Here is a 22,831-nt window from a genome sequence, read left to right as displayed (position 1 = left end):
CAGCTGAGGATCTGCCTCCAGAACATCAGGATTGGAAGGGACCTCAGCTAGTCCAACCCCTGCTCAAAGCAGGGCTAATTCCCAGATAGACTTTTGCCCCAGATCCCTATATGGTCCCCTCAAGGATTGAACTCACAACTCTGAGTTTACCAGGCCAATGCTCAAACCACTGAGTTGTCCCTCCTGCTCAGGGTGCTTTGAACAGTTAAACCTTCCACTGTGGCTTTGGCTCCCACTCTTGTGCAACATCAATCTTTCCCCTCTGGAGGGGAGGATGTTGCTATGTCCTCAGAAGCCTGGAATGTTTGAAAAGCAAAAAACGGGAACATAACAAGGATGTCTGAAGCAAAACATGAAAGCAGCTTTGTGGCTATTTACATGCACGTCGGGGCCCTCGAGGAAGCTAATCAACTTACCACAAGAATAGGTGGGGCAGGGCAGGGGTGACACATGTATGGACTGGTAGCTGGATTCAGACCATAAGTCATATTTATGTGGTCCACAGGGCATATCCAGATTGGGCAGAATTCTCATTTAAAAAACAAAACAAAAAAAAACCCCAACCCCCCTCTTCCTGGCTGCAGAGAGCACTTTCCACACATGAACCAAGTTTTGCCTGAGTCTGCAGCCAGCCTGAAACAGTGACTCAGGGAGTGGACTTCAATCCGCCTTGGAGGGGATGGGGAGTGTCAGCTCTAAAGCCCAATGATGACACAAAGAGCAATGAAATAGGTAAGTGTGTTTTAGCAGGGGGGTGAAGCTCTTGGGAAGTGGGAGTTGCTGCAGTGAAGGCAATGCAGAGGAAAGAACAGACATGACTGTTAAGTAGGGCTGGGGGAGCGAAACAGTGACAGGAGGATGAGGAAGAAACAGAAACAAGGGGCTGGAACAGCAGTGGACCTAAAAAAGGACATTTTCTCAATGAGTGAATGCATCAGTAAACCATGGGACAAATAACTACATCTAGTTATTACATAAAGGCAATATTTCCACCCCAGCCCCCAATCTCTGCACAAGTCTACCAATACCATCAGTGAGCATTCTGCTGTGCACTGGGAGGAATGTGTATCACAGAGCTTGTACCCTGGCCTACTAATTAAACATGGAATTTAAATGAGTTTGACACTCTTGCTGTAGGGTGCACCTGAGACTTGCACAGCTGATCTTAATTCTGCTGCAAGTAGCGGAGAGGGGAAACAGAGGCAGACAAAGGAATGAAATCCGGCTGATCTGCATGATCAATGGCTGGCAGAAATTGGCCATACTCCATTGAAGGCAATGAAGTCACTGGAGGGGTACTGATTTACAAAAGCTGAGGATCTGCTCAGAGACGGAAACAATCACGAATGAGTGGCACAGTAAAGAGAGGAAATGTCTGATTAGGCAGTGAGCTCATTTAACTTTGAGGCTAAGATTTTTTTTTCCTCTCAAGGATTTAAGATTAGAGCCCTAATTACAGCTGATGAGAGATGCCCTGATCATCAGAAATAGGGCTTATTGACTTGGGTTCCAAGCGTTGTCACATTATACCCGTTGAAGGATTAGATTAGAGTAGATCCCCCTGTACAAATCTTCCTTCCATTAACTTCCCCACTCAGCTTGACTCTCTGTTGCCAGATTAGTTTCTCTTAAGGATGCTCTCATTTCTCTTGGCATCACTTCCTTTGTCAGTCCCGGCTTTATTTATGGCTTCAGTGCCAGGAGCCAAGCTGCTGGCTTGGGGAGGCAGATAAACGGCAGAGACTAGAAGCTAGCTTTTAGCAGCACTTTGTACTCTAAAGTGCTTTACAAAGTAATAATTTAAGAACTCATATATTGGGAAGGGGGAAGAGATTTGGATTCTGCTCAGTTCCAAGTGTCAGAGTCACGAAATTCAGATCTAAATCCAGATTTCCAGAGTTTGTGGGGGATTAGCTCTGTGGATTTGTTGGGAACCATTTCAGTTCAATGCCTGAGAGCACATCTGGCTGGCAGGGTGAAGGAGAGATGTAAGCTGTATGAGACATGCTCCCATAGATGAAGGATGGTGGGGAAAGCAGAGATGAAAAAGCTTAGCTTCAGCTCCCCTGAATGCCTCAGAGGACGTGCTCCCCACACGTAGCCCTGTTCTTCCCTTCCCTTCAGCAGGAGTGTAAATATTGCTGGAGCTGGTGAGAAGTCTTAAACTGCTGGAGCTGGCAGCTTTCAATTTGGTGCAGGGACACCTGCCTGTGAGTGTGCTTATTTATTTGCTAGGACTTCCTCATGCGCCCTAGCTCATCTACACCAACCCTAACAGGATTTTGGTGACATGCTCTGTGCAGGACAGGCTGGTTCCCCTTGGCAGAGATTAAAGTTCTGACTCTGGACCCTCCCACACTCTTTCTTACTTTTTTCCCCCTACCAAGTGCATAGAGTATGGGCCATATTCTGCTCTAGTTACCCTGTGACTTCCTCCTCCCCCCATTAGAGACCACAGAGTGAAGCTAACAATTGGCTCAGTGGCACTTTGAATGCAGCAGCCCCCCGAAGCCTGGAGAAACATGCTGCCCCTTCCGCTTCTTTCTTGAGAGTGTGATGGTAGGACCTTTCTCTTCTTTTCTGCCCTGCCCCCTCTCTGTTGTTTTGGTTGCTCCTTCATTTATGACAGGTATGAAATGTTGATTGTAAATTCTTAGGTCAGCGACCTTGGGATCCATACTCAGTCACCTGGCCCACTTCTGGGCACAGTCTAAGGAATTTATAACTGTCTACTAAGTGTCTTGTGCTACCGTCCATCACCCTAGATGAGCATATCTCATGGCAATTAGATTGGCAATAACAGAAGTTCCTAGCAGACTTCCTGAAGTCTGGCTCTTCTCCCTTTGTAGGTTACAGATAGCTCCCAGCAAGTTCATCCATGCTGGGATTTCCCTGTTACTGTCCCAGGTGCGGTGCCTGCTAGTAACATTTTCTTTACCTGTCCGGCCTTTGGGGGACTCCATGCCCTTGGGATAATTCATTAGTCCTTTCCAGCCAGTGCTTAATCCTGACTCCTAGAGGTTTATTTAACAACAACATCACTCCAAGTCTATGCCACATGACAAGGAGCTCAAACAGTTGGACTACCTTGGTCACAAAAGTTACTCTTCCATTTAGGGTAGCTGGGGCTTCCCTGGCATAGACCTTTTCACAACCCCATCTAACATGAAATGCTACAAATTTTGCTTGAGGGTATTTGATGGCTGCGATTCACTGGGAGATGCTCTGACCACCTCTCAACCATGAGCGCTGCTCTACTCTGACACCGTTCTTTCTTAAACTCCTGAATAGAGTAAAACGAGAGAGCCAGAATAATCCTCATAGCACCAGCTTGGCTGAAGAAGATATGGGTCCCAGACCCAATCTGCCTGTCCCTGAAGCCAGTTCTTCACCTGCCTCTAGCTCTGGATCTTCTGACACAGGAGCTGGGGAAACTACCGCATCCCAACCTTTCCCAGCTACACCTCAAAGTCTGGCTCCTGGATGGCTCTCAAGCTTAGCGATGGACTGCTTATCCAAGGTACTGAACATACTGCTGAATAGTACAAAACAGTCCATAAGAAAGACTTCCATGCAAAAATGGAAGAAATTCCACTCCTGGTTGAATTTCCCGGTGGGTCCACACTTCTTTGTCTGCTCTAGTATTGAAGCATGGCAATATGTAAAGTGCCAGCATAGACTGGAGACACTGCTATCAAAAATCTCTAATGAAGGCACAGTAGTGTGTGTGCACACCTGGAGTAGAGCACCCATAGGGATAAAACATCTCAAAGAACTCCAATTACTGTACAAGTAAGTAACCTCTCCTTTCCAGATCTGAACTTGGCAGCTCAGCCCAATCTCTAAATGTCAAAGTAGTTTACAGGCTAAATTTACTTCAGACTAGTTTCCTGCTTCCTATGGTGTAATGCTTCCATTGTGCCCCTATTACCAGCATTAAAAGGAACACTTGGGAGATCTTACTCCCAGCAACAAATGAATCCATGCTACAGTGCCAAGAGATATGCCATAAAGCTGGTTACCAGATCCAAAGCAACAGGGATAGATCTAGAACAGAAGATGTCTCTTCCTTTGACTTTTGTAAGTGACCATTAACGCTAGTGAAAGGTGCCAGGTTTGACAGTTTTGGAGTCTGAGGTCCTCTATCCACAGAGGAGCTTCAGCACAGGAAAGGCAGTGAAAGATTCATCCACATGTCCCTGCTCATATGCACGATCTGTGACTGGGAGGAACAACTGCTAGTGCCAATCTGGATCAGATTTGAGATCCATTTAGTCCGGTAACTCATCTCTGGCAGCGGCCAGCACCAGATACTTCAGAGGAAAGTGCAAGAACCCTGCAGTAGGCAGATATGGGAGCCTGAGGAGCTCAACATGAGCGGGAAGACGGGAAGAAGAGAAAAAATAAAAACTTTGAAGTGATGATAGCTCATCTCAATTGATTGGCCTCTTACAGTTGCTATGGCTACTCCCACCTTTTCATGTTCTCTGTATGTACAAATATCTTCTGTGTGTTCCATTCTATGCATCCAATGAAGTGGGTTTTAGCCCACAAAAGCTTATGCTCAAATAAATGTTAGTCTCTAAGGTGCCACAAGTACTCCTGTTCTTTTAGTAGAAGTAGTTAGTACATATTCTAAGGGACTATTCATAGAATCTCAGGGTTGGAAGGGACCTCAGGAGGTCATCTAGTCTAACCCCCTGCTCAAAGCAGGACCAAACCCAACTAAATCATCCCAGCCAGGGCTTTGTCAAGCCTGACCTTAAAAACCTCTAAGGAAGGAGATTCCACCACCTCCCTAGGTAACCCATTCCATTTATTCACCACCCTACTAGTGAAAAAGTTTTTCCTAATGTCCAACCTAAACCTCCCCCTCTGCAACTTGAGACCATTACTCCTTGTTCTGTCATCTTCTACCACTGAGAACAGTCTAGATCCATCCTCTTTGGAACCCCCTTTCAGGTAGTTGAAAGCAGCTATCAAATTCCCCCTCATTCTTCTCTTCTGCAGGCTAAACAATCTCAGTTCCCTCAGCCTCTCCTCATAAGTCATGTGCTCCAGCCCCCTAATCATTTTTGTTGCCCTCCGCTGGACTCTCTCCAATTTATCCACATCCTTCTTGTAGTGTGGGGCCCAAAACTGGACACAGTACTCCAAATGAGGCCTCACCAGTGCTGAATAGAGGGGAATGATCACGTCCCTCGATCTGCTGGAAATGCCCCTACTTATACAACCCAAAATGCCATTAGCCTTCTTGGCAATAAGGGCACACTGTTGACTCATATTCAGCTTTTCGTCCACCGTAACCCCTAGGTCCTTTTCTGCAGAACTGCTGCCCAGCCATTCAGTCCCCAGTCTGTAGCAGTGCATGGGATTCTTCCGTCCTAAGTACAGGACTCTGCACTTGTCCTTGTTGAACCTCATCAGATTTCTTTTGGCCCAATCCTCTAATTTGTCTAGGTCCCTCTGTATCCTATCCCTACCCTCCAGCGTATCAACCACTCCTCCCAGTTTAGTGTCATCTGCAAACTTGCTAAGGGTGCAGTCCACACCATCCTCCAGCTCGTTAATGAAGATATTGAACAAAACCGGCCCCAGCACCGACCATTGGGGCACTCCACTTGATACCGGCTGCCAACTAGACATAGAACCATCGATCACTACCCGTTGAGCCCGACCATCTAGCCAGTTTTCTATCCACCTTACCGTCCATTCATCCAGCCCATACTTCTTTTAACTTGCTGGCTTCATTCAAGATGAAGTGGCCTGTTAACACCCCTTTAGTATAGGACAAAAAGAGGGGGTTAGTGGGGTTCAGACTGTTGTAATAAACCATAAATCCAGTGTCTTTCTGAAGACACTGATTTTTAGTGTCTAGTAGAATAATGAATTTAAGTTCCCAACTCGTCTTTTGAAAGTATCAAGCAGGTTTCCTTTGAGGATGAGGTCAGATATACAGTGATTGCTCTGGCCGCACACCCCTAGTTGTCACTGACCACCCCACTCTGATACCCCTGCAGGCTATCAAACTAGAACCAATACTTTATGGGAACCCCAATCTTGAAAGAAGTCTTTCCTGAACCCTGTCTCTGGCCTTCAAACAACCCCCCAACCTCTTCAAGCTCATCACCAGAAGCAAGCTCCCCACAGACCAGGACCCACCAACTCAAAGCAGCACCAGACCCTGTCAGAACAATAGATGCAAAACCTGTAGACATATCTCCACTGCTACAATGATCAACTCCACCCCCAACTCACCTTTCAAGATCTATGGGTCCTACACATGCCTATCACAGCATGTGGTGTATCTCATCCCTTGCACCAGATACCTTAACAACAACTGTGGGTGAAACCAGACAATCACTATGCTCTGGAATGAACTCACACAGGAAAATGAAAAAGACAAAAACACTCTATAATCGCAGGGTGAACACTCTACACAAAGTGATCACTATATCTGACCTGTCAGTCGTCATGCTCAAGGGAATAATTATTAAAGGAGTATTAACTATTATCATTTTTGTGAGTCAAACAAGGGCTTGTTTTCACTATAGAAACTGGCTGGAGGAAAATTAGTCATGTGATTAAGGCACTCCACTAGGAGTGGGTCTAATTTTGTTGTATAGTAGCTTGAAACTCTGATGCCTTTGTTCTCGGAGTACTGTATCTCTACTTTGAAGAACTCTCTGTCTGCACAGACAGTGACTCTTTTGTTCTCGGCTCTTTACAAGGAGCCCATCACACGGTGCTATCTCTCCTGAAGATGACAGGAGTTTTGCTTGTTCTTGGCTTTCTAAAATAATGATTTTAGATAAGAGAGTATATGTTTCACCCTTTGTATGTGAAACACAACAGGTTGTATCTCCCAGTTATGATTGTTCTGAATGCTGAATTTGACGGTGGTCAGTAAGAAGCCTGAAACTAGATTCTTCATTTATGCTCATTCACATTTTAACAGCTTTCACCACCATCCTTTGCTTCCTTTCCTTGTGGAAGGTCCCTCTACTGTTCTGAAGCACATGCTGCACCTTCTCCCTCCAGTTCTATTCCATCTGCCTCAGGTACAACACTGAAAATAGCAGATATTGGCCTTTCTCGTGGTATTTCTCATGGAAATCAAGAAGGGCAGAGGTGTAACTTTTTTTTCAAGTTAACCAAGGTATTTTCCAAACCTCTAAAATTTGAGGTTTGAGACTTTTTTGGTGGTGGTGGAGTGGTGGTGGGCGTGAGAGGAGAAGATTCTGTTCTTTTCAGCCAAACCTGTTTGCCCAGTCCTAGGAAAATCATGTACTTATTTACATAGGGGAAAAAAAGCCCCAAGAAATTTGATGTCTGGTTGATGCCTTAGTTCAAGTCTTTTTATGTCTTTTAGAACTCCTGCTTGGAGTGTCAGATGCTTAAAGGAAACAAACAAACAAACAAAAATCATGACCAGCCACAGCCTCTTTACCCTATTCTTGGTTGGGTCATCCAAAAGGCAGGCTTTTAAAAAAATCAACTATATAATATAAGCTTTTAATTACAAAGCTTATACAAATGAAGAAATGGCCAGGTGTGAGAACAAGGCTAGCTGCTGGGCCCAGCTCAAGGAGAGGTAGAAAGAGATTGTGTATTAAAATGTAAACACATGTATTGAATGACTGGGTTCCAGGCAAAAATCTGGAAGTTTCATGAACATCTGAGAGAAGGACTTAGTGTGGGTTAGGCTTCTCCAAGGGTTGTGTACAGGTCAAACTTCCTTTGCAGCCAAATCCAAAAGAAGGAAAAATACAAGTGATCTGATGGATTCTGAATGGGGTGGCACCATCTAATCTCTTTGCAACTCTCATATTGTACTAAAGCCCAAACCAAAATGAGAGCCAACCGAAGCAACAATGAATGATGATTCAGTTTAATTACACCCTCTTGTATGAACTGACTAGCATGTGCACATTTCACTGCCCTTTAGGGGCTCCTCTTGGGTGCTGTGGAGTACCTGCTGGTTTGGAGAGTTGGTTGGCTTATTTATGAATAAGTTATCTGACAAACGTAGCTCATTTTGCTGTCTACAAACCAATTCCAACTTTATTGACTGGATTGATTATTCACAAATAGGCACCTGATATTTTAGATAAAAGATTTTCAGCCTGTGGATTATTCTCAGAACGGTTCACTACAACTGCCTGCTGTTTGTTATTCAGAGTGTATGATTGGTCTCATGAGTGATATTTCTTCTTCCTAACCAACTGACTGAAACTTCTGCAACGGAAGAATAACAAACAAATAAATAGCACACTTGTTGGTAGACATTTTTGAACAAGTAATTATTTGCAGAATAAGATTTCAATATTGTCACTCTGTATAACCCTGAAGCCTAGACTGTCTGTATAGTCAGTGTGAAGTGACAGAAACTGCTATGAGCATGATTAAGAGCTCTTTTTGTAAAGAATATCACCAGGTTGAATTATCACTGAGATTCACAGTCTGTTACTCTCCAGTTTATAAGTTCCCAGCTATTTTGACTATATGAATTATACCCATGTGGTATATAATTACAGTAAGGGATATTTCTGTGCCATGCCAAGGGTTCTAGGTCATAGTGACATCAAAGGTAACTCAACCAATTGCCACCCTTACTCTACAGCTAAGTTGTGTGCAACAATTACGTTGGTTAAATGAGGGAGAGTAGTGGATTACTTGGCCCGTTTGCCACAGTTCTTCAAAAGCACCCACACAACACAGCCAGCACAAACAAACAATGCCAAAACACACAGAGCCATTCACCGTAGCATATGCCCTTCATTCACCACCTGCACAAACCAACACAACTCTTCCAGTGTGTTGCAACAGAAACAGCTGGGAGCATGGCTGAGACTCTCTCTGTTCAGAACATCACCAGCTGAGCCCTGTGGAACCAGATGGAATGTTGGCACGCAAAGGTTCTGTGGCAGTTGGAATGTGACAGTTGATTTGAGGAGGTGGGAGTAACAGCTATGGGGGACACACAAAGGTGGTGGTGCCTGCAGCCAGGGGTCAGCTCTGTCACAAACAATGGGGAACATGTTAACACAGCAACGTTGGTCAATGCAATGCAACACATGGAAATGAGCCCCAAAGCACTACCTACCTATGTGGCTGTACTGCCTCTCTGGATGATTTCCTGGTCACTAGCACACACTGCTTTGTGTTGTTTTAGTGTGGCTACTGCTGCGGTGCTTTGTGACAGCATTTGATGAAATAGTACACAGGCACACTGGGGTGAGCGCCTGCCACAAGTACTTAAATAATCTGACTCCATGCCATACTGAAATGGGCACAAGTGAAAGCCTTTCCCATAGCTACTGGTATATGGTGGCACCATTACCAGCACCACTCTAAGCGTTGACCACCCACCATGCCAAGAAAGAAAGCTCCCCACACTGGCCAGAGAGAGGCTACAAGAAGGAAATCATTAAGGAAAAATGAATCAGATACAGTGCACGGATGATGGATTACTTGGTCCAACTACCACACCTATGTAACAGCATTGGCTCTCATCCACTATTTTGTGCTAAACGTCTTGAAACTTTAGGCTGCGCCAACATTTTCATGAACAAACCAATGGTTATCCAAATACTCACAAACAAGGAATGACAGAACACAGCCCTTCTCCAGCAATGACATCAAAGTGAGCTCACCCTGTTGATTCACAAAATATAAACTGACCTCTCTTGGTACTGTTCAGCCAGCTCTGTTGGGTTGTTAGTAAGTGTAAGGCCTTGTCTACTGGTTTATTGTTGTAGAGTTGCTTATAGAGCTGGGCAGTGCCAACTAGGTTTAATTAGGGTTGTTTGTGAGGCAGTGTGGGCTAGTGGCTAGAGCACTGGATTAGCATGCAGAAAGACCTGGGTTTTATTCCTGGGTCTGCCACTGCTTTGCTGGGTGATCTTGGAGAAGTCACTCTCTTCCCTCTGCCTCAGTTTCCCCATTGTAGAATAAGGATATGATATTGACCTCATTGTGTGAGAACTAGGCACATTTATTATTTGTGGTGAGATTGCACATGTATTAAGCTGTGCACACTTATTTTGTATTGGAGCGTTAAATGTCAGCTAAGGGGTGTGCAAACTGGTTTGTTGTTGGGTTTCCTGAAACTGTGTGATTGGCATTGATGGGAGGTTATTTTGAGCATTTAAACAAAACCAAAGCCCTAACATAAAGAAATGAGTTTTGTACAAAATATAAATGAAAAAAATACAAAATAGCAATGATTTATATATAAAAGCTTGTCATTTTGAAGAATCCCAAAGAGCTTCACAAATTATCTGTGCTATATGGAAAATTACTGCACATTCCACATAAATGTGGCCACTTTTTAGGTGGAACATGGCAATTGTTTATCATTATCCAGCAGCATATCACAACTGTTTAGCACAGAAACAGAAAATAAGGATAATACAATAGTGCGTCCAGTGGAAACTGTTGGGGGTATGTAGGCCAGCAGAATGTAAATAAATACATCTCTGCTTGACCAGATTCTGGGGCTAAGGGGAAAGGCCATGGGCTCTTTAATAGTCACAGCAAGTTAGTACCTTAGTCCTACTTTCTCACCTAAAAGGGGGCACTTTCAGCACCACAGGCCCCTCAACATTCTGCTGGGCTTATTGATTAAGTGATGACTCCCAGAAGAGTGCTGCCTACTGACTCACCAGCACTGCTTTCTGCAGTACTCCGGTTTTAACTTGGAGGATTCCCAGCTTGACCTTGGTTAGTTTGTGAAGTCACAGCCCAAAGCAGAAGTGCTAGAAGCAAATTGCCTGAAGGAGGTCAAATGCTGGGCCTGCTAATCCTGACACTTTCCCTTTGTAGTATAAACCTTCTACACCTTGTGAAAGATAATGTGGAAAAAAATATAATTTTTCCATATGGCAAAGGCAGCTTCTGGCTTTACTGTATTGAAACAATTGGTGGGTTGTAAATTGTTTTGGCCTTAGGGAGCTGGTACTTTCTCTCCCCCCGCCCTTCCCCCCTCTTTTAAGCAAGTACATTGGCAGGTCGCCCGGTCTCCCCTGGTCCTGCAGATCTGTTTCCCTCCTGTTTGCCAAATGCCTAAAAAAAGGAACCAATCAGATCACATTCACCTAATGGATTTATGAATCTCCTTAGGTGCCATCAGGCCTAATTTCTTAGCAAGCTGTGACAGTTTAACATCTGGGCAATAACTGCAGAGGGGTGATGGATGGCTAGGGGACCACAGAAACCTGGAATTGTTACTAAGCTACAGTAAAAGCCATAGCCAAGCCCTGTGCAAATCTTCCCCAATGTTAATGGAACCATCTAAATAAGAATGAAGGTAGGTTTCCCTTGTTGTCATCATTGCAGCAAAGTTATTTGCTTTGTAGTTCATGTCTTTTGCCAGGTGGCCTGGAACTGTTTGTCAAGCTGAACTTGAATAGGTTTAATTTACTACTGGACTTTATTGAACTGTGGTTTCACCCATTTTTAAAGGGATCCTTTAAGGAGGAAGGAGCTGTATTAACCTGTTACTTCACGCAGAATGCACTTGAATCACAGCAATTCACTATGTGCTATTCTGGTGCCTAGAGACTGTGGGGGGATGGTGCATTAGAAATGCCTTAATTAGAGTACTTATTTCCATGCTGACTTTGTAGCAGATTAGGTTTTGTGTGTTCAAAGACTGGAGGGTGCAATTGCATCCCTGAACAAAGCTAGCACTAAGCAATAGCACTGATCCTGTGTGAACTGATTTGCTATGGCTCTCTGTCACTAGGAGAAGACCAAGTTGTTGGAATCTGGAACAGAAGCAGTTGCCATATGGCCAGGTTTTGGCATATCAATGGATCCTTTTGGGGTTCTGCTGGCCGTGGTAAGGGTAGACTGGTTCAGAAAGTAATATTGAGTTCATTTCTGCTGGCTTGACTGAACCTAGGATGGATTGAAATGTACTATAAGCAGGGCTTACCTGTTGGATGTTGTGCAAACATGGATTGGAGCCACTTATGTAAGACTCGTAGGCTAAAACCTGCTAAGAGTGCTAGGGGTTTCTTTTTAGAGCTTGTTTATGTTCCAATAGGAGAAAAGGGCTTTATTAAAAAAAGAAATTTGCCATGCCCTTCATCTGTACTGTACAGTCAAGGGTCTCAGGGTATATTTTAAAACTATAAGTAAGGCTAAGATTTTGTCATGGTTATTTGTAGTAAAAGTCACCGACAGGTCACGTGCAATAACCAAAAATTCACGGAAGCCCCTGACCTGTGTCTGACTTTTATTAAAAATAACTATGGCAAAATGGGGAAGGAGGAGGGTCCAACACCCCCTGCTGCTGGGGCTCCAGGGTTCCCCCCACCCATGGTGACTGAAAGCACAGGGTCCCCACTGCCCACTGGCAGCAGTTTGGAGCTATGAGGTCTGCTCTGGCAGTTGGGAGCTGCGGGGTCCCCCCCATCCGCCACCCCTGGCAGTGGCTCGGAGTTGTGGAGATCCCCCTGCTTCCCACTCTGCCAGCTGGGGGCTACGGAGGGGCTCCCGCCTCCAGTAGCGGCTAGGAGTTGCGGGGGTGGGGGGGCCCTGCTGACTGACGGCTCCAGCTCCACCGTCCTGGGGTTGAAGCAGATTCAGTGACTTCCATGACCTTTGTGACAAAATCTTAGCCTTACATGCAGGCACTTATCACTGCAGTGTTAGAGACACTGGTGGAAAATGGCAATTATTTTTAGTGGGGAATTTTTTCTATATTTCCTGCAAATATTTTTATTTTCTAATCTGAAACTGAAAAATGTTTGGTTTTCAAAAACAGCTTTTCTTTAAAAAATTAATTGTTCAATACAACTTTTCAAAAACCAAATCTTGAATTTTTTTTTACCAAATATTGTTTGGTTTTCAATTTCTGTTTTTATAGAAAAAATGTAAAACTTACTCCTCCAAAATGAAAATGTTGATTAGAAAATGTTTTCATTTTGATTGAAAGGCTCTTTGTCATCAAAAAAAAGTTTCGACATTTTCTAAAACCTCTAGGGCTAAATTCCTCCCTGGTGTCACTTCACTGTCAATGGAACTGCACCAGGGATTAATTTTGTTCACTGTCTTTCAGACAAAATGGTCAAGGCCACCATCATCCACCACTGATGCTAGTGGGAGCTTTGCCATTGATTTCAATGCCCATGGAGAGCACTGGGTCCAATCATGATGTCTTGGCCAGTATTTCCTCCTCTGGCTCTAATATCTGAGGCTGTGCATGAACTGTTGTGAGAGCCTGTGCTGCCATAGTTGTGATACTCATTGGGATTCCCAGATATAAATTCTATTCTTTGTTTGGATGAACTAGCTACTGCTCCTAGACATAATATTGAGGACCTACGCTAACCTCAACCATGTCTCACTGACTTGCCTGGATCTACTTGATTTGACGGCTGATGAACAAAGTCAGGGATGTGCTGAAAAACGCTTTCAGTGTTACAGAACAACAGCTGCCCCATTACGATCCCGGACTTGACTCAGACAAAACTGATTTTCCTGAAACTTTGCTAAATCTTGTTAGGGAAGTTTGGTAACTACTAGACAAAGCTTTTAAAGTTATGTGGTTAAATCTTGGCTCTGTTGAAGTCAATGGCAAAACTCCTATTGACTTCAATGGGTCTGGGATTTCATCCATGGAGTGTTGAAAATTCACCTCTAGTTGAATTTTGAATATTTTTCTGATTCTTCTTAGCTCATCATAGCTCCCAAATAATTTGATCTGCAAACTCTAATGTTTTGGTTTTGCTGGCAGGAGGTACCTCTTAGTATTTGTGGGAGATAAGAACAATGTTAAGAGTTATAAAGAGCAAAGTTTATAGAACTATCATTTACAAATATAAACTGAACTTCTGACTCCAGCTTCTGGCTGAGCCGGAGATTTATTGGGGATAGATGGGTGCAGGGGCAGCAGGGTAGAGAGAAAGAAAGGATATATTATTATCCCATTTTACAGATGAGGCATTGAGACACAGAGAGCCCAAGTGACGTGCCCAAGGTTACAGAGAAAGTCATTGGAAGAGCTGGAAACAGAACCCAGCTCTCTTGCATCTCAGTTTAGTCCCATCATTATAAGATCATTTGTCCTCTTGTATGTGGGTGTTTTTCTTTGCCTTTTAACATTTAAGTTTAACATGAACTTTACAATGCATTTCTACCTGATTAAATGGACTTGTTCTTTAAAGGGGGTAGATTTCAAGCACGATAATGTTGATTCATCCCAGAATAGGTGAAGTTAAAATGAATTAGATAAATTATCTAGGGTAGCCAGCAGACCCCTACCTGTTTATCCTTTTCCTTTTTTCTGGAGCAACCCTAATCTGCTATCTAAGGCATGCTAGACAGCTAGTTTAATAAAACAGCACACTGTTGAATGAACCTTTCCCATTGCATACTGCCTTTTCCTTGCCAGTATGTTAGATGCCTTCTCTCCCCAGCTATTCCTCTGATACACCCCTTATAAACTTTCTACATGTTTCATTTTCAATGTCTGCCACAAACTATAGGTTGGCGCTATACAAATGAGGGTTTTTTCGGCCTCCTTGGGCTGATGATTATGGAGCACTATCTACATGGAACAGCGGGGGTAGCACAGCTCACCAAAAGAGCAGTTTTTGAAATGATGTGAAACAACAAGATTGGGGCTGGGTCCTGCTCCCATTTGACTTCAGTTGGAGCAGGATCAGGCCTTTGGCTTGTAATTCTTATACATTTTTCAGCTGTTTCAAGGAGGAAAAAAGAGCCAGAAATACAGAATGGACTAATTCACTTAAAGAGCTGGTTTCTACAAGACAAATCCTGGAAGCAAACCTAATGCAACCAGGCACATTCTTGTAGAAATAGTGCTTTTCCCCATCTTTCACACAGAGCATTGGTCAAAAGAAAATTGTGGGGGTAAAAATGTAATAATATCCCTTTCCCTGCACTCACAAAGAAGGGACTTTTCCATGACTCCACTAAGGACTGTAACATCATGCAGCAGCTTAATGCCTGTAGCTTTTTTAGCAAAACAAGATGTCTTTTTCCCCCCCTTGGGCATCAGACTCACGTCCCAGACTGCTGGAGAATTTGAATAGTGAGTAGTTAATGAGGGAATGAGGTTCTCTCTCTTCATATCCTGTCTCCTTATTTATTTAATCATGGAAGCCCCAGAGGCTGGAGAATAAGAATGCATCATAAGTCCCAGTCTTCCAGGGGCTGGTGCAGGGTTGTACCCTAGAGCCTGTGTTGTCCAGCCCACAACACACACTCTTTGTCCCGTTTTCAACAGAGATGGGCCCAGGCCAGAAGTGTTTATCTGGACCCTTAAACGTTGGTGGCTCAGATAAAATGGGTCTCAGATCAAGATCCTCTGTATCATGCCTGTCTCTGCTTTTAAATGTCCAGTATGTTCCACCACCTTCACTGGGAGACTATTCACCTGTCTGCTAGGACATTTTCCTTGCCAACACTTCACTTTCCCCCATTTCATCCCTGTATTCCTATTTATACCCTCTGAGTCCACCTAAAACAATTCCCCCTCCCTCCTTGGTATTTACTGGTAGAATGAAACAAAGTTCTCTATTTAACTAATGTAAAGACTTTATTTAAATGAAGAAACAGGTCCACTTTTCCCATCCAACATCACTCTCTGTTGACTGCCTGAATGTACTGATGACCTCCTGTGACATGAGCTGTGCTATCTTAGTGCATGTTATAGAGGATTCAGGATTGTCAGACATTCTAGGCCAATCCAGTTTGCTGCATGTGACCTGATGAAATCTGTGCAAGGTAAACTTCTGCTGCTGAATATATCTCCTTGGCATCCTTCATCTCCAAGAAAAGGTATTTCCACCACCATGACCCTCACTGTAATTTAAAATTTCGGAAGCTACTTATGATGCAATTGTTGTTAATTTACATGGCCTCTTCAAAGCATTAATATCCCCCCAGAGCACCTCCGCCTCAAGTCCTACATGAGGATTTCCTGCCCTGAAGGGTGAATGCAACTGAAGAACATGGGCTCTTGTAAAACAACAACAAAACCTCCCTTCCTGCAGGAGAGGTGGGATTTTAAAGCCCCAGGACTGTAATTCATGTTGTTAATGCTTATCAGTGACTCCCACCTGGGCTTCAGTGCAGTTCTATGGAAGAATAACTGATGTCACTCTTAGCAAGTTCCTCTGCATTCAGCACTTGTACTGCTGGACAGCAGCTTGCCCTGCCACTTCAAAGGAAAGTCTCCAAGGGTCCATCTACACTACGGAGCTACCTAGGCAGGGGAGCTGGGTACAAGACAGTTCCAATTTGTAGGGTACATTGCACTATAATAGTGTTCCATAACCAGGCTAAATAGGCCATGCACATAGGCAGTGCCTTAGTTAGTACCGTGCCTGTAGCTATGGCACCAGCCCTGAATCTGCCTGTCAGAGGAGTATGCAATCAACCTAAGCTTGGCCTACTGGATTTGTGCTGTGTATACGTGCACTGGCTATGCTCTTGACATGCCCATGTTCCCCCACCTATGAAAGTCTCCTCTGCTTTTGCTCCTAGACAGCCACATGTTTCAATTGTGATCAGACCTCAGACCCTTGTGTAAGATGCCCTGGGATTTGTTCTATACTTCCATTAAAATCACCCCCACTATGGTGGTTTTCAAGTGAAAACCAGGTTCTTTGAGACCCCTGATATTTCCCACTTATGCTACCCAGCATTCCTGTGTTCCCCGAACCAGATGAACAGGCAAAATCTCATGTGGAATATAACTATTCTGTTATCCAGAGTGAATAAACTGTGAGTAGCAGCATTTGGATTTCAATGCAGTTGGCAGAGAGCTGAAGTATGCAGTTAGCTAATATGCAATTAACTGGATTAGCAGCCCAGGCAACCAAATGGGGTTTGCTCAAGACCTTGTGATTTTCATGCATGTAAGTGGATTAGGTAGCAAAGCCCTGAGCAGGTAGAGTACATTGTACCACTATGTCTGTGATGGATGGCCACGTTCAGCTGGGCTCACATCTATCCTGGAATTCACTCTCATCTCGCTGCCTCACTATTGCATCTGGTCTGTTTAGTGGTGAGTGACCGCTCCCTGGGTGTGAGGCTGTGACATGATGGAAGATCATGTGGTTGCCATTTGAAACACATATACAGCTCAAAGCTGTATTCCTACTGAACTTCCCTTCTCCTTTACACCATGGTGTCCAAAGTATGGCCTGCAGGCCTATTACAGCCCAAAGGAACATTTTAAAATGTGTCCCATGGCTGCCGTTTAAGATCAGGCAAAGCTCATTAACTTCAGGAACTCAAACAAGCACTATTTTCTGTTCATCTGCTGCATGAAGAGGAGAGAAGCACAAGGAAATAGGCTTATGTGCCTTCACGGCCTGATCTTGCAGAGTGCCTAGGGCCTGCAGCTCCCATTGGCTTCAGAGGGCATTAGGGACCCTCAGCCTTTCTCAGGATTAGACCCTTATTTTGGCAGAGAGAAAAATGGTGGAGCCTTATGAGACAAATTAGGTGCAGGCCTCCATGTTCTTTGCAAGTTGCTAAACCAGTCCTCAGTTTCACAGGTGCCAGGCACTCTTGCTTTCTGTGGCCAAATCAGTCTTTTATATTGTTCACCATTCAGGATTAGAGCTGGTCAGAACCCAGAATTCCCATTCTACAGGAAATTACACAATTTTGGATTTTTTTTTCATTCTAAATCAGAATGAAAAATTGAAACTTCCTGCAGAATGAATTCTGAGATTTTGTTTAGGGAAAAAAAAATCAAAAATGACATTTCATTTCAACCTTATTGAAACATTTAAACTATAATATATAATATAATTATAGTAAATATTATTTTTATTAAACATAAAAATCCAAATTGAATATTTTGACCTTATCACAATGAATCATTTCAATAATTTTTTTCATCAAAAAATTCAAATAAGCCAACGCTGTCCGCAGAAGATGACAATTTCATCAGGAAAATTTCAATCAGCTCCACTGAGCATACTGAATGGGATGCTCCTACAATTGTCCCAATCTTTGTAGCATAGAATAGTGATAGTGCAGACTCTGGGGCTTTTATCCCAGTACTCCTTTAAATAGGAGCAGTATCTATAAAATCTGTTTTACCTTAATCACAGCATATTAGCCTCTCTGCAGTTTCTCACCCTCCCAGTCTGTGAGTTTGTGGACATTCCACAGAGAGGGAGTGTTGTCTAGTGGTTGGACCAAGAGGAATTGGGTGCAGGATGCCTAGTCTCTATTAAAACTAACTTGCTTTGTGACCTTAGGGAGGTCACTTAACTGCTCCATGCCTCAGTTTCCCCATCTGTAAAATGCATACCGTGCTTATCTCATGCAGGTATGGTGAGTGCTAATTACAATAATGTTTGTAAAGCTTGTCAGAAGCAAATTGCTGTATGCTGGAGGTGCAAAGTATTATACTAGTATTATAATATTCTCCCTCCCCTTCTTTGCCTTATTGTGGGAAAATGCATACTGGGAGGAGGGGTCAGGCACATGTTTACACGCAAAGGGGTGAAGACGTTGCCATTTCCTTTCCCACAGACTCCCATGAGCTTTACTCACAAAGCAGATTTACCTGGCGTCAGCCTGCAGAAGGGTCAGAAAAATTGGCTGTGGGGAGTGTCTTAAGCACTGACCTCATTGTACTGCAGTTGAGAAACCATTCACCCCAAGAGACATTTATGAAAACAAAGACCTCAGCTCCTCACATCTTTTCTACTTTCATTCATTTTGAAGATGGTCTTATCACAACTTGACATGTGTCTCATGTGTTGATGTTCCAAACTCTAGTGACTAGGGCACTGCACTAGGAATCAGGAATCCTGTTCCTGGCTCTGCTGTGTGACCCTGTGCAAATCACTTTTCTTCTCTGTGCCTTTTGCCATCGATAACATGGGGCTAAAGCTACTGACCTTCCGTGGCTTTGAGATCTACAGATGAATGCTAAGCAGCATTGTTTTGGTGCTGGTTTATGGTGTGTTGATGTAGGAGTCAGAATGTTCATAGGGGCCAGAAGGGACCACTGTGATGGTTGAGTGTTCACCCTTGACAGTGGTGGGTTCTTATGTGCCTCAGGTTCTATTGTTGCCCTATGCCCAGCATCACCAGGGCTTATCCTGGCTAGCAGTACTAGTAACTGGCACTCTTCTCCTCCTTGAATCATTCCCATCCAATGGCCCTGTGTGAAATATGATGGTGGTTCAATCCATTTCCTTGTGGGCAGGTATTCACTCCACAAAACTATAAACTAGTCTTTCCTTTGCAGTGCAGTTTCCTCCATTCATAGATTATAAGACCAAAAGGGATCATTGTGATCGTAGTCTAATCTCCTGCATAGCACTGGCCACAGAACCTCACCCAGGAATCTATGCCTCAGGTGCATCACTTCTGTTTGAACTACAGCATATCTGTTAGAAAGACCTGGCACCTATCAGACATGACATCAATGCCATCCCTCACTATAGTCTCTGAGTATCATCACAGTTGGCACTAACCAGCACCCTTGATTTGCAGTCTTGGCAGGAAGGCCAAGGTTTGGACAAACTATGGGGACTGAGCCACCCTCTCTCCTCCCAATAGGGTGATCTCTGCAGCTCAGGGATGAGGCACCTTAATGGAGGACTCGCTTGCATTGCCTCTGCCTATATTCTACCTTTGCTTTATACAGTCAGCCTCCACTGCTGGTAGCCACCTCAGCACTTAGCCTTTGCCTCCTGTCTCATGGTGTAGCTGAAGCAGGTTGTTGTCCGGTACAATCTCATGCTTTTTAGAACACAGTGGAGCTGGGTGTAGTCTCTGTGTCAGTTTTACCAGGTGGTTTCATTTTACATCTAGATTTCCTGTAGTTGAACCCCGAAAAGGCACCATGACTTATCCCTCAGGTCAGGGCTTAAATGCTCATAGAGTATTTGCCGGAGTCATGGGACTCAGGGCTTCAGCACCACATGGGGCACTGGTGCTTGGGGCTTCAGCCCCATGGGAGGTGCTGGGATTTGGGGCTTCTGCCCCATAGGTTTGAAAATATTTACCGGAGCACCACTCTGGACAGTTCCGGCTGAATTTTAGCCCTGCCTCAGGATTACTGAAAGCCACTCTTATAGATTGTTGGATTATTTGGTTTGTTCTTGAGGGCAGTGTTCAGAGAGGGAATAAATAAATGGTGGAATTCAGCTGTAAACCTTCAGAGCTGGGTTGAGCTGGGGAGCAAAGCACAGGGGTGATGGGAAAGCAGGGGAACTCCGGCAGTGCTGCAGGGCTAGGCTGAGCTAGGGAGTAGAGCACAGGGGAGCCATGGACAGTGTCGTGACTCGGCAGCCTTTTGCTTACTCTCCAATCACTGTCAAATTCCCTCTCATTGCACAGAAGTGATCGCTAGGATGATGATAGTGGAAATATTTTTAAAATAATATAAGGTCTCTTTAATCAATTTCCTTCTATTATTATTTCCATCAATATTTTTTCTTTTACTCATTCTATTTTTTAGCACCGGAGGCTGCTTTGGAGCTCAGCTCGTACTTATTACAGAGATTGTGAGCTCTTTCCTATATGTCTGCAAAGTCCATTCACACCTATGGTGCTGAATTAATAATATCAGTCTGTTACTCTTGGTTATATAACTGGGGGGTGGGGTGAGTGGGTCTGTATAAGCTAACCTGCTCTGGAAGTGTCCACTGGGCTCTAATTAATGCGGATGTTATGCATGCTCTCGTTCCTCATGGACTCAGTTGCAGTGGCATGTTGATCACCCAGGTGCCTGTCCAATGCTTGGCAGAAGTTGCTATGGGGAAAGCCCAAGGGCTCCCAATTCAGTAGAGGTTCTTGTGAGCAAAAGGTGCCTGTCACAGTGCCAGGAGGTTGCTGCTGCAGCAGCGAATGGTTCTGCTGCCGAACGTGCCTTTTGTGTATGTGTAAGACGCAAACAATACATGAGTACAGCAATAGCTGAGCAGGTATCAGGTTAGAGCCATGGAAGGACGTGTGGAGAAGGTGGTCTGCCTCCTTCACAACTGGAAAAGACCCCTCATACAGTGCCTCTTACCCAGACCGGGCCTGTTTCCTAACAGCTCCCCCTTCTGCCTGTGAAAATGCAGCTCAGGGACTACCTGATGAGTGTTCAAAAGTTCAGTGGAACTTGTCCGCATTGCCCACCATGAGAGGGAAGCAGTGTTCATCCATTACTGGAATCTGGAGCGGGGAACGTAAACATGGCTGATCTCCTTAAACAGCCGCAGGATGTTCAGTTTGGTTTTTCTGTTGGGTTGGCCTGAGGTCGATGGAGGCTGTACAAGTGGTAGAGCTAGATGGACAGATTAGAGATTACTTTTGATCTCCTAAAAAGGAACAAAGAGTCCTGCGGCACATTATAGACTAACAGATGTGTTTTGGTCTCCTAACACTGTTTATTCATATTATTATGAACCCTTTCTGTGGCTGCAGATATCACGGTACAGACTTGTGAGTAGCTCTCATCCATTTTCCTTCCCTTGATGCTCCAAAGGGCTGTGGACACAGCTCCTTCCATGTGGAACTTAAATTCAGCATCTATGGAATGCTGAAGTTGCAGTAAGGCTAAGATCACAGAGAGGTGGCCTAGTGGATAGACCAGTAGACTGGGATTCAGGAGATTTGGGTACTATTCTTGGTTCTGCTGGATGATGATGGACAAATCACATCACCTCTCTGTGCCTCAGTTTTCTCATCTGTAAAATTTGAAAAAATGATTCTGACCTCCTTTGTTAGGGTGAATCTACATGGGGGATTTAATCTAAATCTTTTTGATGCACATCAAGTCATACCAACAGTGTACACACACAACACCTTTTCCATTTTCAATTCGCCTTGCGTGGACACACAGTAGCAATTTTCTGCAAACTCAGAGCATAACATTCTCCCGGGGTATCCAGTGGTCCTTTGCTTTGCTGTTGAGCAGTGTCCTTGGGACTGTTTTTGCTGTGAATTGTGGGAAGCCAGCTGGGGTCAAATATTTTTAAAAAAATCCCATGATTCTGCTGTCTCTGCCCCATACTTTCTTTCTGGGCTGGGCCACACCATTTTCAAGTTGCTGTTGGCCAGTATGGACCCAACAATGCTCCACAATGCTATGGTGACAAGTGTGAATACTCACAGGCATCTTGGGCTGTATTACTGCACTTGGAACTGATGACTTCTGCACTGGCATTTGATTGTTGCATCAACAAACAGATGATGTGGGAGCAGGAGAATATTCTACAGCAGTACTCCTCCGGCAGTATCATATTGCCTCTAAATAAATCCATGGTATGCCCACATCTTGAATACTGCGTGCATATGTGGTCGCCCCATCTCAAAAAAATATATTGGAATTGGAAAAGGTTCAGAAAAGGACAACAAAAATGATTAGGGCTATGGAACAGCTTCCGTATGTGGAGAGATTAATAAAACTGGGACTTTTCAGCTTGGAAAAGAGATGACTAAGGAGGGGTATGATAAAATCATAACTGGTGTGAAGAAAGTAAATAAGGAGTGTTATTTACTCCTTCTCATAATACAAGAACTAGGGGTCACCAAATGCAATTAATAGGCAGCAGGTTTAAAACAAACAAAAGGAAGTATTTCTTCACACAGCGCACAATCAGTCTGTGGGACTCTTTGCCAGAGGATGTTGTGAAGGCCAAAACTATAACAGGATTCAGAAAATAACTCGATAAGTTCATCATGGAGGATAGATCCATCAATGGCTATTAGCCAGGATGGGCAGGGATGGTGTGCCTAGCCTCTGTTTGCCAGAAGCTGGGAATGGGCGACAGGGGATGGATCACTTGATGATTACTTGTTCTGTTCATTCCCTTTGGGGCACCTG

General features: G+C 44.1%; 1 protein-coding gene across 4 annotated transcripts in view; it reads left to right on the top strand.

The window, feature by feature from the left end:
* Positions 1-8,829: 8,829 nt before the first annotated feature.
* TOGARAM2 (TOG array regulator of axonemal microtubules 2) overlaps positions 8,830-22,831 on the top strand; it is a 73,427-nt gene continuing 59,425 nt past the window's right edge. The window contains exon 1 of one of the 4 annotated variants that reach the window (XM_039530093.1): positions 8,830-9,646. The gene's annotated coding sequence lies outside the window, so the exon portion shown is untranslated. The remainder of the gene's footprint in view (positions 9,647-22,831) is intronic. The other 3 variants (XM_039530089.1, XM_039530088.1, XM_039530092.1) reach the window with 3 other exon arrangements.

The sequence above is a fragment of the Mauremys reevesii genome, linkage group 3 (assembly GCF_016161935.1).
Source record: "Mauremys reevesii isolate NIE-2019 linkage group 3, ASM1616193v1, whole genome shotgun sequence".
NCBI classification, from domain to species: Eukaryota; Metazoa; Chordata; order Testudines; family Geoemydidae; genus Mauremys; species Mauremys reevesii.
Note: the sequence above shows the minus strand (reverse complement) of the source record. Positions and strands in the feature narration are given on the sequence as shown.